Genomic DNA, 12151 nt, shown 5'->3' on the forward strand with positions numbered 1-12151 from the left:
TTAATTTCGATTGTGATTCTCATGATGCATTTCATGCTAGGACGGTTACTGTGGTTTCTTAAATCACCTCATTGTATTTTGATTATAATTAATTTATAGTCAATATATTAAAAATGGAACAATATTGACTTCTTGTGTGAGTCATTAATCTTATGTGATATGTTAAGTTTCTGAGAATTTAGTAGAGGTGAATGAAAAATTGTTCAAGTTGTTCCACTTGTGTGTCTTTCAAAAATAAAACTCATATCTTATTCGGAGATTTACTAAATTAAATGGTGATTATATTTTTACTCTAATTGATATCTCAAACTTCTCATTATCTTATTGTCGTGTAATTTGCGTGAAAAATTGTTATTTTGTTTTGCTTTAATAAATCACATATTTATCTTGTTAAAACTTGATTGAATGTCTTATTTTGTATAAATACAATATTTTATCGGATCTCATATACTTCTAAACTAAACTCAGTTGATATTATATTTGTACAACATCTCCACTATTTTACCTTATTTAAATCCTAAATTGGCTTAATGACTCATGATGCTTCACTGTATTTAATTTGGAAATTGTATTTAATTGTGTTTAAATTATTCATTGGTCATCTTGGTTGATATTGATATGGAAATTATACACATGGTAACACGAGGATTTTGCTATGCTAAAGTGATTCGGAAGGTGTGGGCACAAGAGGCCACATATGTAAGAATTGGAAGTTGTGAATCATGAATTGAGATTTTGAGGAGTGATACCTCGGGTAATTTATGTTGAAATACATGCATCATAAATAATTTAATTGATTGATTTGTCATATTATTCCTTATTTGAACCCATTCATATGTCATTTGTACTCTGACTATGTTATTGCTTAATTACTTGATTGTTTTTGCGTTTCTATCCGTGTTCTCATTGTTGATTTGAATTGGAAATTCTTCTGTTATTGGCCTTACATTGATATTCTTTCCTTGTTAGCTTTATGTAGCATTTTGTACAAGTTTATTTGTCCTGTAGGTGTCTTGACCTGGCCTCATCACTACTCTACCGAGGTTAGGCTTGATACTTATTGGGTACCGCTGTGGAGACTTAAGGTATACCTGATGTCGCGTTCGCAGGCCTCAGAGTCACCTTCTGATATTTTATTGCACTGTTGATTCTTTTCTAGAATAGTTGTATTTATAGATTTTTCTAGTAAACTCAGTAGAGCTTGTGACTTGTACTACCGGTTTTGGGATTGTAGGAAATTTCTATTTCATATTTAATACTTGTTGGTTGAGTCACCACTAATTCAGTAAGTGTTAGGCTTACCTAGTCCCTAAAACTAGGTGCCATCACGACATCCTACGAAGGAAAATTTGGGTCGTGACAAGTTGGTATCAGAGCTCTAGGTTCATAGGTGCTACGAGTCATAAGCAGGTTTAGTAGAGTCTTGCCGATTGATACAGAGATGTCTGTACTTAACTTCGAGAGGCTACGGTATCAGCTGTGCGCCGACGGTTCATGATGCTGCAGATGGACTACGAGGGAGCCAGAGATGCTCAAACTTTGTCTCAACGTGTGGTCCCGACTAAAGGTGCGGATATATTGAAAGATCACTCAGTGATTCATGTGGGGGTGCAGCGGATCCAGGCATCTGGTAGATGAGTACGAACTATAAAGGTTAATATTATGGATCATCGGACGTTATGACCTATGACTTCGCGCCAAGTGGGGGAGTCCACTCTCAATAGATAGATTGCGGGGTCATGTGTTATATTAGTTTTGGTTTGAGATGAATATATGCAGTATTTAAAGGTTCCCCAAAATTTGCACATGCTTAAGGCCTGAGATTTTGCAGGGGATAATGCTCGGACTTGAGGTATATCTACATCCTTAATAATCCTATGTTTCAATACCAAATGAGTTATAGAAAACAATTTCAAATTTACAAAAGGTCTACTTAGCGTGGATATCTCGGTTGCGGCTTTATGGGGTGCTTCAGAGGAAGTATGGTGGTTGATTAGCTTCTGGGCTACGTGGTTCGTGCCAAGATTTGTCTGTATGTAGCTTTACTTTTGGGATCGTTGTGTACAAAAAGGGGGGAGGGGGAAGTGTTACCCCAAGGAAGAATTGAGGAGTATGTGAAGAAATGAGTCAGCTCGGCGGTGTTGGGTCAGCATAGCAAAAGAAGAAATTGGCCTTATGAAAGGTAATATTCCATAGGTATTTGTGGCAAGTTTATGAAAAGAGTAGTCCCGCCGATGCAATGCCACCCACTTGGGCTCAGTTTTCAGAGATATTTTTAAGGGAGTTTGTTCCCCAGATCCTAAGGAATGCGTGGCGCACATAGTTTGAATAATCGCTTTAGGGTACTATGACAGTGTCAGAATATGCCATCGGGTTCACTGAGTTAGCCTGTCATACTCCTACTTTGGTTCCTACAGCTAGAGAGTGAGTCCAGGGATTCATTAAAGGACTTAATTATGATCGTTAAATTTTGTAAGACTCAGGAGCTACAGGCTGATACTTCATTTCGGCTAGTGGTAGAAATTACCAAGATATTAGAACGTGTTTGGGGTGAGGAAAAGGAAACTAAAGAGACCAAGAGGTCTCGAGGTTCGGTAGAATTTAGTGGATTCTACTCTACAACTATAACTCATTATGGCAGAGACTCGAGTAGTCAGTCAGCTCAGTCCGCATATCAGATTACTCGGGGTGCACCAGTAAGTTCCTTTAATGCACCACTGACACGAGATTCCTATAATGGTTATTCCAGTTATCTGGCACAGACTCAGTATGACTAGCCAAACCCGCAGAGGGGTCCCAATTGATGTGTGATTGATTCACCTTTGATTAGCTAGAATGGCTCTTAACTTGTGGAGGAGGGAACTACTTTATTTGCTCGAGGACAAGCAAAAGCTTAAGTTTGGTGGAGTTGATAAGTGGGGATTTTGACTACTTATTAGCGCCTTTTAGCTTTCGTTTTAGTCCAGAAGCGCTTAATTGTGTTCCCGAAACCTGATGAAATGTACTTAATTGTAGGAAGATTGGAAGATGAGCTCCCGAGATGAAATCCAACTCAAGGACTAATCTGAACTCAAGGACAAAAACAGGCACAAAAGCTCAAAGTGTGGATTGCAGAATATCATCTGCGGCCGCAGGTCGTGAAGCAATTCCATCAGAGAATGTTGCAAGATGCGGACTGCACATGAATTGTGTGGCCGCAAAAGCTGTGTCAGAGCAAAAGTTCAAAGAACCTGCACCTTCAGTCCAACACAAGTGCGGACCGCACAATTATTGTGCGGCCACAGAAGAAGAGCTACGTGGCCGCACAATTCCATGTGCGGACTACAGAAGAACAAAGTCCGGCCGCAGACATTATTGTGCGGACTTCAGAAAGATGGAAGTGTGATCGCACTTTATTATTATGCGGCTGCAGATTTCCAACCTTTCCAAGCTGAAGCAAAGTGCGGACCGCACATGTAATTGTGAGGCCGCAGAACCATCCGAAAGGGTATTTTTGTCCGAAAATGCCAGCTTTGTATAAATAGAAAAGTTTTACTTTTTTAGGTACAATTTTGGCATCAGCTGCTATAGTAAATGATTTATTTTACTCTTTATAGTAGTTTTTGCTATTTTGAGCTTTTTGAATATTGATTTCATCATTTTAATTATCAATATGGATTTAGTTATCATTTCTTCTCCCGTTAGTTATCATTTCTTCTAGTTTTAGCATGAGTAGCTAAATTTTCACTGGGGTTGTGACTCAACCCTAGTGTGTAAACTTAATGGGTGTTTGATTTATTGCTTGTTTATGGTTGGGTGTTTATTATCTAGCCTTGTTCTAGTTTTTATTTGAAGAATTAATGGTTGAAAACATTAATTCATGCCTATTTGACTCAGTCTCTACTTGAGAAAGAGAGACATAGTCTAGAAAAACTTGGCTATCAAGAAATTGGGTTAATCGAGAGATTGATAAGCCCAATTAAAGGGTTGAGTAAAATCTGACTTGAGCTTCTTATCAACTATTTTGTTCAATACCCATTTGGACTTGAGAAAGCCAAATTGAGAAAAATCACTCTCTGACCGAGAGGTATTGAGTGGGTACTTGAGTGTTGATAGCTATAATACGCCATGACTAATAAAACAAGCTTTAAAGTTTACAATCCATTAGGCAAACACCTAGGTGAAGGTCATAGCTCTAGGCCTTTAATATCATTTGGAAAATAACAAAAACATTTTCCTAGTTTCATTCTTTGAATCGCAATCGTAGTTTAGTTTAGATTTTTAAACAAAACCAAAAATTGCGGAAGTGCAAATTTATATATACGAACTCACGCGCTAAGATATATACTACTAAGACCTATTCATATAGCTCCCTGCGGAATTCGACCCCGACTCTTGTTGGGTATTACTATTGCATCGACCGTTTTCATAACCTCAAAGAGAGGAGTGAAATTGGATGAGATCAATTTTGGCGCCGTTGCCGGGGAGCTAAAAAAATGGTGTTAGCTATATAGTTAGGTGTGTGTTTGGGATATCTTCTTTTCCATCCTTGTTACTAACGTGTGAGTGTTATAGGTGCAATCATGGCAAACAATGATCTCAGAAACATAGCCGTGGGGAATGTGGATGTTGAGGATGATCAAATGGATGAGGTCCCTCTTGAAACTCAGGCCAAAAGATGAGGCCGACCGCCTTAAGACAATGTACCTGCTCCACCCCCACTTGCACCACGAGCAGTTCCACACCGGTGTTGCCGAATGAAGGGTATGCAAGTGCTATAGCCCTCCCCGTATTAGGGCAGGCAACTTCCAAATATCCAATGTGATGCTCACTTTGCTCGAGCAACGAGGGTTCTTCACCGGTGCACCGGGTCAAAATGCATATAAACATTTGAAGGGGTTTGTAGATACGTGCTGGGGGAGCAAACAAACAAATGTCTCCAAGGATGCTTTGAGGCTAAGGCCTTTTTCCTTCTCTCTACGGGGAAAAGTTTTAGATTGGTTGGAATGTTTGCAAAATCATTCCATTCATAATTGGGATGAACTAGTGGAGAAATGTATTTCAAAGTACTTCTCTCCCGGGCACATGGCTATTCTTCGGGATGAAATTCTCACATTCAAGCAAGAGCCCAATGAACCACTGCACGAGATATGGAAAAGGTACAGAACAATGGTGAAAGAGTTCCCCAACAATGATATGACGGAGAACATGATTCAACAAACTTTCTATAGGGTATCAATACCACCAACCAATGTGTAGTGAACCAACTTGCCGGTGGAAACTTCATGACTATGCCCTATGCTGAGGCGTGTGATATTTTGGATGAGATGGCGAATACTACATCATCATGGAAATCTAGAGCCAATGTTCCACAAGGTGATCCAAATGTGATTCTTCTTCATAAAGAGTTACATGACAATGGCAAGCCATAGCCGAGTTGACAACCACCATGAACCAATTGGCAAAGGCTCAACTTCAACAAGTACAAAACCCGAGGCAAGTCAATGCTATGAAGGGAGCCAATATGATGGTAAACAAGATAAGAACAAGAAGTCCACAAATGTAATAAAGAGTGGACAATCTTGTGCAAGATGATAGTGGATTTGATCAAGGTGATTCTTACAATGATCAAGAGGAAGAGGTCCAATATGTGAACAACTTTCAAGGGCAAAGAAACAACTTCCAAGGCCCTAGTCAACAACAATGGAGACCTTCAAATAATCAAGGCAATTGAAATTCTAACAACTAAGGTAATTGGAATAGTGGAAACAATCAAGGCAATTGGAGTGGAATCAATAACCAAGGGAATTGGAAAAACAATAACAATCAAGGCAATTGGGGAGGCAACAACCAAGGAGGGTGGAACAACAACCAAGGAAATCGGGGGTCGGGTGTTCAAAGCCCCCCGATGAATCAACAACCGAGAAACCCACCTCCTTATCCTTTTTATGGTCTTAGTTACTCCAACAATGAAGTGAGTCATATTGAGAACATGTTCAAGCAAATGATGGAGAAGAATGCCGATTCCGATGCCCAACTTGCTTCACACAACACGTCAATCCGAAACTTAAAAGTGCAAATGGGTCAAATCTCTCAAGCTTTAAATTGTCATCCTAAGGGGGCACTACCAAGTGATATGGTGGTGAACTCGAAGGATGGGAAAAATACGGGGCATGCCATGGCCGTTATTACAAGAAGTGGAAGAGGTGGGAATACACCTACCTCAAGTCAAAGGCAACTTGTGGATGATGAGCAACTGGTAGAGGAGGAGGAGATCCCACACAATGTTGTGCACGAAAATAAGGAAGTGCGGATTGATATTGCTGACACGGTGGAAGAGACTCAAGAGCATGTGAACTCATCTAGGGATCATGTGATTGACATACCGAAACCGGTAGTGCAAAAAGCTAAGGCACCATTGCCTAAGCCACCTCCTCCCTATCCTCAAAGGCTTGCCAAGAAAAACGGCGAGAATCAATTCAAAAAATTCATTGATATGATGAAGAGTCTCTCGATAAATGTGCCATTCGTTGAAGCCTTGGAGAAAATGCCCAGATATGCAAAATTTATGAAGGACTTGGTGACAAAGAAGCGGTCTATGAATTTTGAAACTATCAAAGTCACGCACCAAGTGAGTGCAATTGTGCATTTGATGGCTCCTAAGTTGGAAGATCCCGGTGCTTTCACAATCTCTTTTACCATTGGAAGTGCCGAGTTTGCAAAAGCTCGTTGAAGCCTATTCGGTTTTAAAGACATTGGGAATTGGGAAACCAAGACCCACATCTGTGAGATTACAAATAGCCGATCGTACAATGAAGAGACCGTTGGGGGTGATTGAGGATGTATTGGTTCAAATTGACAAGTTCACTCTCCCAGCGGATTTTGTTATTCTTGATTGTGAAGTGGACTATGAGGTCCCGAATATTCTTGGTAGACCTTTCCTTGCTACGGGGAAGGCTCTTGTTGATGTGGAAGCCGATGACCTCACTTTTCGGGTGGGTGATGAAAAGGTAGTGTTCCACGTGTGCAAATCTATGAGGCAACCGAATAGCAATGAAGTGTGTTCTTCGTGGACTTGGTGACCGATGTGATTATTGATGATACAAGTTCCACGATTAATGTGGGTGACATGTTGGAGGCCGTCTTGATAAATTTTGATGATGACGATATGGATGGCTTCATGGAATGTGTTAATTATTTGCAAGGAATGGGGTCGTACAACTATGCACACCAGAAGCTTTCCTTGGATCTTTAGAACAGGAAAACTCCTCCTACAAAACCTTCAATTGAAGAACCTCCTATCTTGGAGTTGAAGCCATTGCCTCCACATCTCAGGTATGAATTCCTTGGCCCTTGTTCTACTTTACCAATTATTCTTTCCTCTTGTTTGACTAACGTGCAGGTTGACTCTACATTGGAGGTGCTCCACAAGAGGAAGAAAGCTATTGGGTGGACTTTGGCGGATATTCAGAGAATAAGTCCCGAATTTTTCATTCACAAGATTAACTTGGAGGACGATGCCAAGCTATCCATTGAACATCAAATGAGACTCAATGAAGCCATGCAAGACGTGGTCAAAAAAGGATATTATCAAATGATTGGATGCCGGGGTGGTCTACCCTATTTTCGACAGTTCGTGGACTTCTCCGGTGCAATGTGTCCCGAAGAAGGGAGGCATAACTATGGTCACCAATGATAAGAACGAGTTGATTCCAACAAGAATGGTGACCGGGTGGAGAGTGTGTATGGACTATCGGAAGCTAAACAAAGTCACAATGAAAGACCATTTCCCACTACCTTTTCTTGACCAAATGCTTGATAGATTGGCTGACCGGGTATTCTATTGCTTTCTAGATGGATATTCGGGCTACAATCAAATCCTTATTTCCCCGGAAGATCAAGAGAAAAAAACTTTCACTTGTCCTATGGCACTTTCGCTTTCAAGTGGATGCTGCTTGGATTGTGCAATGCACCGGCCATTTTTCAACGGTGTATGATGGCGATATTTACGGATATGATAGAGGACTACATTGAAGTCTTCATGGATGACTTTTCGATAGTCGGGGATTCCTTTGATAATTGCTTAGCAAATTTGGATAAAGTATTGGCAAGGTGTGAAGAAACGAACTTGGTGTTGAATTGGAAGAAATGCTATTTCATGTTCGAGGAGGGCATTGTCCTTGGCCACAAAATTTCAAAGAAGGGCATTGAGGTCGAGAAGGCGAAAATAGAGGTGATTTCTAAACTTCCACCTCCAACATCCGTGAAAGGAGTGAGAAGTTTCTTGGGTCACGCGGGGTTCTACCGGCGATTCATAAAGGATATTTCCAAAGTGGTGAACCCCTTGTGCAAGCTTTTGGATAAAGATGCTAAATTTCACTTCAATGATGATTTCATGAGAGCCTTTGAATTTCTCAAGTTCAAGTTGACAACAACTCCTATCATCACCGTTCCTAATTGGAGTATTCCTTTTGAGCTCATGTGCGATGCCCGTGATGTAGCGGTTGGAGCAGTTTTGGGGCAACGTATAAACAAGATTTTTCATCCGGTCTACTATGCTAGTAAGACCATGAATGATGCCCAAGTCAATTAAACCATTACCGAAAAAGAGCTCCTTGCCATTGTGTTTGCTACTGAGAAGTTTCGCCCATACTTGATGGGTGCAAAGGTTATTGTTCATACAGATCATGCGGCACTTCGCTATCTTATGAGCAAGAAAGATTCAAAAGCTCGGTTGATGAGATGGGTGCTATTGTTTCAAGAGTTTGATCTTGACATCCAAGATCGAAAAGGGAGTGAAAATCAAGTGGCGGACCACTTGTCTCATTTGGAGGAGGAGGGGAGGCCGCATGATGGCCTTGAAATCGATGACTCCTTCCCCGATGAACAACTCTTTTCTATTTCAATGAAGGATGTGCCATGGTTCACTGATCTAGCAAACTTCCTTGTGTGTGGAATCATCTCGGATGAGTTCTCTTCAAATCAAAGGAAGAAGCTCAAACGAGATTGTCAAGACTATTATTGGAACGAGCCTTACCTCTTCCGGATTTGCATGGATGGGGTAATTAGAAGATGTGTACCGGATGAAGAGAAAAATATTATTATTGAAGCTTGTCACTCTTCGCCTTATGGTGGTCACCATGGCGGAGCAAGAACGACAGCTAAAGTGCTAAGCTGTGATTTCCATTGTCCCACTCTCTACAAAGATACAAGTGATATAGTAAAAAGATGTGATGAATGCCAACGGGCCGGGGGAATCTCAAAGAAGAATTAAATGCCTCTCACTGCCATTTTAGAGATTGATATCTTTGATGTGTGGGGTATTGACTTCATGGGTCCCTTTGTGAGTTCTTGTGGAAACACCTACATCTTGGTCGCGATTGATTATGTGTCTAAATGGGTTGAGGCCATTGCTCTACCCAACAATGAAGCGAGAAGTGTGGTGACATTTTTGAAGAAGAATATTTTCACAAGATTTGGTACTCCGCGAGCTATCATAAGCGATAGGGGGTCGCATATTTTCAACAAGGCTTTTGATACCTTGCTTAGCAAGTATGGTGTCACTAATAAAGTTACGACTCCCTATCATCCTTAAGCTAGCGGTCAAGTGGAAGTCTCCAACAGGGAGATAAAGAGTATCTTGTCCAAAACAGTGAATGCTAACCGAATGGATTGGTCAAAGAAGCTTGATAATGCACTATGGGCTTATCGGACTGCTTTCAAAACTTATATCGGGATGTCTCCATACCGATTGGTGTTTGGCAAATCTTGTCATCTTCTGGTGGAACTCGAGCACAAAGCCATGTGGGCTTTAAAGAAGTTAAATCTTGATTGGGATGCAGCCGCTAATTTACGGGTTGCACAATTGAATGAATTAGATGAGTTCCGGTACCATGCATATGCAAGTTTGTCCGTGTACAAATAGATAATGAAGTACATTCATGACAAATACATCCGAAACAAGGAGTTCAAGGTGGGAGATCTTGTTTTGTTGTTCAACTCACGATTGAAGATGTTTCCCGGAAAGCTGAAATCCAAATGGAGTGGTCCCTTTGAATTTGTGGGTGTGAGACCTTTTGGTGCATTGGACTTGAAGAACAAAAATGATAAGGTATTCTGAATCAATGGTCACCGGGTGAAGCATTATTTGGGACAAGCTGATGATGACCATTTGGTGGCACTTATTTATTTGAAGTGATGGTAATATGCGTCGTGCCGTGACGTTAAATCAGGCGCTTCTTGGGAGGCAACCCATGTTTTCTTTTTCTTTTTCTTTTCTTCTTTTATAGATAAGTGTTATTTTGTGCTAACCGGATTTGAAGTGTGTTGCAGGACTGAGTGTGCTTTAAAGGAACTGTGCTCAGAAAAATTGGCTAAGTATAGAAAAATTGAATGCTACAGCAGAATGCAACTGCGGCTGCACAAATCTTGTGTGGTGCACAAATTGAGATGAAAAATGCAAAATCTCTAAAGTTTGTTTGTCAGAGAAACAGCCAAAGTACGGCTGCACAACGAAATCTGCGGTCCGCACCAAATTCTGTGGCCGCCCAGCTAAATCTGTGGACTGCAGATGATCAAAGGATATTGAACTACCAAGTAGCAGAGTGCGGACCACAGAAGTAATTTTACGGCCGCACACGATCTCTTGTCCCTTAAGTTTGGCCCTTAAGTATAAATAGTACTTGTGGGGCTACTGTTCGACTTTTCCATCTCTGAGCTCAAATTCATAAATAAATTTGATATTTCTTGCTAAAATAGCTGTTCTATATACTAACATTTGTGATCACTCAGCTGCATTACTTCAAATCTGGTATACTCAAATCACTTCTAGGATTCTTCAATTTTCTTAGTTTAATTTATAATTTGTTAGTTAGTTTAGGCCATTTGTCACTAGAGGTCAATTTTATGTCTGTGTGGGGGTTTAAATTATGTTGGGTCAACTCCTAATTGCTATTTGGGAAATGGGTATCGTGATTATCACGATTTATTGCTATTACCATGTCGAATTTGTGCAAAAAAATTGAAACCCTTAGAAAGTCTGCCCAATTTAATTTTAAAATCAGCAGCCGCACAAGAAATCGTGCGGTCCACATAAGTTGAGATTAGGGAAGTTGGTGAAGCATGATTCTGCGGACCGTACTTTAAATTGTGTGGACGGCAGAAATTCCACCACGGTCGAAAAAATGTGTGTGCGGCCGCAGATCAGACCAATCTCTGTCTTCAGAGAGTTGTTATTTTTAGGTATCCAATGTGCGGCCGCAATAAAAATTGTGCGGATCGTACTTCAGATATGCGGTCGCACTCATTGTGCGGACCGTAGTTTCATCACTGCGACCGCACTTCCAAATTGTGCGGTCCGCACAACCCAGTGTGCGGCCGCACTTGCAATTGTGTGGACCGCACTTCCCCACCATGCACTCTTGTTTTACACTGTGATCATTGTCTGTGTTCAATTGAATTACAACTGACTTCTGCTGTTGCTTGTTACATAAAATGGTCAGATCTCGAGGTCATGGTGACACATAAAAGGGGAGGGGTGAGCCTTCCAGAGGTAGAGGCAAAAGCAATTTACCCCTCGCCCTCCAAAGGGTAATCAATAAGAAAGCCACAGTAGGCCAAGGAAGACAGCCTGAGCCCTCCAAATCTAGTTCATATGCCCCATCTTGGGAAGCATCGGAAGGCGACTTAGTGCAAGAGCAACCTGTGGTTCAATCACACCCACATCAGCCGCAGGATGGTACCAACTTAGAGACGAACCTTCCTCCTCACGTAGCACTTCTGAGGGTTCGGAGAGTGCAAGTCAGGCTTCAGAGCCCTCTTCTACACCTGTCCGTGAAGCATAAGCAACTGCTGTGGATGATATTCCAGATGATGGTAGAGGAGGTGATACCACAGTTGCCGGCCTTGAGAGGTCAAAGAAGAAAGAGGTCTGGGAAAACCGGTTTGTGAGTCTGGCTGCATTCACTAGTTTTCATGAGTGGTGGCCGTTTGAGATCACTCACTCTTGAGCAGCAATTCCAACTCAGAGAGCTTGACAAGTACAATCTAGAAGTGTTGGGGCAGTTCCGAGAGAGAAATTGGTGGATATGGCTCACTCAGTCAGTTGTGGATGCAAAGGAATACTTGGTCCGGAAGTTCTATGCCAATGTGGCACATATCACGAAAGGGACCA

This window comes from Nicotiana tabacum, chromosome 14, assembly GCF_000715075.1.
Source record: "Nicotiana tabacum cultivar K326 chromosome 14, ASM71507v2, whole genome shotgun sequence".
Taxonomy (NCBI): domain Eukaryota; kingdom Viridiplantae; phylum Streptophyta; class Magnoliopsida; order Solanales; family Solanaceae; genus Nicotiana; species Nicotiana tabacum.